Raw genomic sequence first — 6,000 nt, forward strand, 5'->3', positions numbered from 1 at the left:
TTTAAAATTATTCTAAATCTTCCTAAATTTATTTTTTTCTCCCTTTTGGCATATTTTCTAATGTGTTTTGTAATCCCATATGAAATTTCAGATGTGTTGAACAGATATTTCCCCCATAGCATGCAAACAAATATTGTCCGAACTCGTCTCTTTTATGAAATATCATGTGGCGCGACCATCAAGAAATTCCTATTTCGGGACTTTTATTTTGAATTCCACTGAGAGACAGGAATCTGCATCATTCACCAGTTAGCAGAGAGCACATGGAAGAAGCAAGCAGGTCTGTAACCCTCTCTCCTTTTTTTTAGAAGTAATGTTTGTAAGTGCTGGTATGCAGTTTCCATATTTGGATGTCATGCGGTATGACCTCAAAAAGAAAACAATAAAGTAGTATTATTTATAAATGTATATTTTGGTAATATACTTCAAGGTGACCTTATGTGAGAAACTAGCTAGTTTTGTGGCACAGGCTAACGCTAGCCCTAGAAATCTTGACAGAATGTAAAAATATCATGTGGTGCAACTATTGTAGATTACTTCCAATGATTAATATTTTATTTATTTATTTTTTATTTTACCCAGAAAGAAAAACTCATTGAGATTAAAAATCTCTTTTCCAAGAGTGTCCTGGCCAGGATAAGCAGCAGCACAAACAACAAGGTTGCAGACATATAACAAAAAACATATATCATGAACATAAAACATAAAACACTTTATGCTGTTAATAAATAGTAAGTAACAAGGTCATAAAATATCTAAATTTCAACAATAGTGAATAACAACAAGGATCGTCAGAATAATCAATCATAACATCTACAGCCAGATATACTGTACAAATTTACATTTTTGTGTTATTTTCATGATTTATACAAACAATTGATTAATTTTTAAAATATGTAGAGCAGACTTTATCTATTTATCTAGTTTTATCTAGATTCTTTTTAGCATTTTAGGGAGAAAGGGCTTAATGAAGTATACTGACAAAAATACATACAAAATAAGTGACGACATGTCTTTTTACCAACATAACTTTGTTTTTAATATTTAACTTATTTAGTTTTTAACAGATGCCACTGTCAAGCAAAGATAAGTCTGCGCGCCACAGGGAGCGTGTCAATTCACACCCTGCAGCAAGAGCAGCGTACCTTGCCAGGAGAAGAGAAAGGTTTGTTCTCAAATGTGGAAAAACAATGAATTGATATGAAACATTCAATTGATTAAATTAAAAGTAATGCTATTTATTTTCTGTGTAGGTAATACATTTTTTTGGGGGATAGTAGGCCTATGCCATAGATTTATAAATGATACTGTTTGTTTCAGCTATCAGAGAAGAAAGCAACAGGGAAAGATGCATTATGTTAAATCCAGTGAACTGCAAGACAGAGAGAGAAAGAAGCAGAGAGAGAAATGGAGGGCTGCAACCAGGGCTTACACGCACAGAAAAAATAATGCAAACCCAGTATTAGACCTCACACCGCCATCTATGGAGGAGACACTTCCACCAGTTCTCCTTAACACAGTTGTAGTTCCAGAGCCAGCCGAAAACGTAGTTCCAGAGCAAAACGTAATTCCATTGGACCCAATAGTGAATGATGACTTTAATCCACCAGTGGTGTCCACGCCAGTGAAAGATGAGAAAAGGAAAACTTCAAATCAGAAACGCTGCACAAGACTGCAGAGGGAGAAGAGCGCGCTTAAAAAACAAGTGTTGTATCTGAGGAAAAAGCTAATAGAAATGAGAAAACAAAGGAGTGAGAGGATGTTTATAGCAAGGCAAAAGCAAGGTCCAAGTGGAAAGGTCAGCAAAAGGGACAAGAGAAATTGTTTACAGAGAGAAGGCAAGCTGTTATACAGTTTTTGACCAGAGATGAAAACTGTTTTCTTTTACCAGGGAAAAAGGATACTATCACAAAAATAAACTGAAAGCACAAAGAAGAGTTTTAACAAAGCCTCTTACTGAGCTTCATACACAGTATCAGACAGAGGTAGAACAGCATCTATCCATGTCTTATAGACAGTTCACTCGAAACCGGCCCTTTTACATCACAGAGCCAAAGACCAGGGACAGGGATACATGTGCGTGTTCAGAGCATGAGAACATTTGGCTGTTGGTGAACAAACTGGCAAAGAGAGGGCTGCTGAAGACCACTAGTATCTCAGAGTTAGTGGGAATAATTGTGACACTAAAATAAAGCATGCATGGATCGAGTTTGTCCCAAGTGCTGCTTTGAAGAGATTGACATGCCTAACACAGAAAACGGCGATACTGTCTCTTGGGAACAATGGGAGAGAGTTACAACTACAAATGGAGAGAAAACATTTGCCAATGTAGCAAAGCAGACACACACAGGGACAATAGACGAATTAAAGGAGCTGTTCCGACAGAAACTAGAGGCTTTAGCCATTCATCAGTTTAACTGGCTCCAACAGGCCGAACAGTTCCGATACATCAAGCAAAATCTCAATGAATTTGAGGCAGTCCTCCATACTGACTTTTCGGAAAATTATGCGTGCAAATTGAGCACCGAAATTCAGGCGTATCATTTGGTGGAAGCAGGAAACAAGCCACAATACATACTGGTGTGCTGTACACCGTGGATGGCAACCAGTCGTATGCAACGCTCTCCGACAACCTCACACATGATGAGCGGGCCGTCTGGGCACATCTGGAGCCCATACTAAAAGAGCTACGGGAAACCCACCCAAACGTTACGGCACTGCATGTGATAAGTGATGGACCGTCACGCAGTACAGAAATAAAGCAAATTTCTACTTCTCAGTACAGTGCCATTCCTCTGTGGCTTCAAATACGTGACGTGGAATTACTCCGAAAGATCCCACGGAAAAGGCGCGCCAGACGGCATTGGTGGTGCTGTGAAGAGGGAGGCTGACCGCCATGTCCTCCATGGAGGCGAACTTCAGACTCCTGAGGATGTGTTCAAGATTCTGGTTGAGAAGTCTGGCTCTAGCGTGAAACACTACTGGATAAGCCCAGACAATATAAAGAAATATGATGAAATTAATTCGGAAAAACTGATGACTGTGAAGGGCACCCTCAAGATCCATCAATTTCTTTCCTCACAACCTGCTCAAATAACCCACTGCGAGGTTTCATGCTTCTGCACCATTCAGAGATGAAAACATGCCTCTGCTATCAGCCTAGTAAGGTCGACCTGCAAGACACCACATGCCTTACATCAAAGCCAGAGCAGGAGAGTCTTCAAGACTTAGATGGCAAATTTGTAATTGTGACCTATGATGAACTGCCATATGTAGGCCAAGTCCTAGAAGTTGTGGGAGAAAAGGTCAAAGTTAATACCATGCATCAGTCAGGGGATAAAAATGTATTCATGTGGCCACAGACCGTTGATGCCATCTTTTACTTTAGGCATGATATCCAGGCAATAATATCAGAGCCTGAGCCAGCAACCTCTCGCTTCTCCAAGTGTGAAAGGAAGATTGGGAAAAGTTCCAAAGCAGCTGGGGGTTAAACAGGAACATGATCAATAACAGTTTTATGTTTTCTAGTGTTCTGCTTATATCCTTGCTCCTTGAACCTTTGGGTCCTAAGTTCACAAGTGAAGTTCATAAGATGGTTGTGATTTTTAAAATGGCATATTAGAAAAATGAATATGACAATGTTGTGATATGATATGAAATGAAATGAAATGAAATAGGAAGGCGACTGAAATTCCAAAGCAGCTGGGGTTAAGCAGGAACATGATTAATAGAATCAATAGGACCAGTTTAACGTTTTCTAACTGTTGTGTTTATTCTTGTTTCTTGAACCCTTTGGGTCATAAGTCACGAGTGAAGTTCAGAAGGTGGCTGTGATTTTAAAAAATGGCATAATATTAGATAATATGACAATTTGTGAAATTAAATGAAATGGGGGGGGGGGGATGTTGCCCCCACTGAATATGTTCCATTGTAGCAGTTTGTGATTATGACAATGTAAAGTACAGTTGAAATTAAATGGAAATGAAGCATTGTTGTGAAAAAGGCCTAAACGTTATGGTCATTGAAATGATATAAAAAAATGAAAATGTAATCAAAATGTTTTGAATGAAGGAAACTGGAATAAAACATGATTTCACTAAATATTTAGCATGCAATTTATTGGAATTGCAAAATAAAAGGTATTTTTAATGCCAACCTAATATGAGGACTTCCTGTCATTTGATGCGACCATGCATCATGTGGTGCGACCAGTAATAGCTGTAATTTTCAGTAAATAGAAATGTAGTATATGAATTCATTGACTGAAATTGTAAAACACTAACATGTATACTTGGATAAATGTATTCTTTAGATATTTTTATTCGTTTCATACATATTACAGGAAAAAGTAGTACGCAATGTCATACAAGAAGGTGACTGTTGTATTGGAAAACAACAGAAAATATAAATAATAATAAAAAATCTAAATTAATGCCAACATTTTGATTTTATACACTTCATATTACTCAGAACTTGAGTGAATAGTCCCATCATGATTCTAAGAATTTATTTAATTTAAGGTTTTCACAGTCGCACCACATTACATTTTTTATGGTCATGGCCAATTCATGTGCGTGAAAAAATACTAAAATCACTTAATAAACATGGTAAACATAGATTCATGCATAACTGACACTGTGTATGTTCGAAAAAATACAATAGAAACTATTGTTTATTATATTTTAAATTTGCCTCTTGAAAATCCTTATACGTCATTGACCCAGGTACGGTTGGAGCTGAAGGACGGCGAGGCGACACTCACCCAATGTGAATCTGAGGAAGAGTTCACCTAATCATCCGGGAGGACCTGCTGGCCGATCTCCTCAATCAGCTCCAACTCCAGAGAGAGGGCAGCGGTTGGGGCCATGAGAAAGAGCTGATGCAGAAGGAGATAGGTGAGTTAAAAGTTCTTTGGGCTGAACGTGTCCCCTCCCCACCCAGGGAAACAGAGCATCTGAGATCCCAACTGGTCAAAACCAGCAACAGGCTGCGAAAAGCCCAAAAAGATCTGGACCTGCAGTACTTCAATGCTGAAGACTGAAGGTTGAATTGGAGCAGGTGAAGGGAGAGAAGGAGGCCCTGAAAAAGGAAGTTGAGAGTCAAAAGATGGAGCTTTGTAAGGAGAGACAGAAGCTCACGGTAAGTAAACCAACGTGGAGTTAGAGTTGGGGAGCTTTCTGGAGATGGAGCGGGCTCAAGTTCAGGAGCTGAAGGATAAGTTGAGAAAGATGGAGGAAGCTCTCCAAGAACAGGGGAAGGAGGCAAAGAAGATACGTGAAAGATCCCAGTCTTCCCGTACAGCCCGGCTGGATGAGGCTCTGGCTGAGCGTGTCCCCTCCCCACCCAGGGAACAGGGAGCATCTGACATCCCAGCTGGAAAAAGCCCAAAAAGACCTGGACCTGCAGACCTTCACTACTGAAGCCCTGAAAGTCGATTTAAAGCACATGAAAGGAGAGATGCAGGCCCTTCTAAATATTGTGGCAAGGCAGAAGTTGAAGCGTCGAAAAGAGAGGCAGATCCTCACGGTAAGTAAGACTGCCAACGTGATGTTGGAGAGCCATCTGGAGATGGAGAGGGCTCAAACTCAGGAGCTGATGGATAAATTGAGTAAGGTGGAGGAAGATCTCCTAAAACAGGACGAGGAGGCCAAGGAGATTCTGGAAAGAGCCCAGGCTTCCCATAGAGCCCAGCTGGAGAGACAGGACACAAACAACAAGACCCTCATGGCTGCTCTTGAGGAAAAGTATGAACATCAGCTGGAGAGTGAGCGTGTCCTATGGCAGCAGGAGAAAACCTCTCTGTTAGAGGAGAGCAACAAATCAAGAGCCTCCTATGTGGATCAGAATGAGGAGCAGAGCTTTGTGAGTGACTGCCTCCTCGCAGCTCTGAAGAACACTGAGCAGCAGCTGGAGAGTGATCTCAACCAGTGGAAGGAGGACAAGACATCCCTTCTTCAGGCCACAGAAAGCTTGAAGCTGAATCAGCTGGAAAAAGAGCAG

This window comes from Etheostoma spectabile, chromosome 17 (genome assembly GCF_008692095.1).
Source record: "Etheostoma spectabile isolate EspeVRDwgs_2016 chromosome 17, UIUC_Espe_1.0, whole genome shotgun sequence".
Classification (NCBI taxonomy): Eukaryota; Metazoa; Chordata; class Actinopteri; order Perciformes; family Percidae; genus Etheostoma; species Etheostoma spectabile.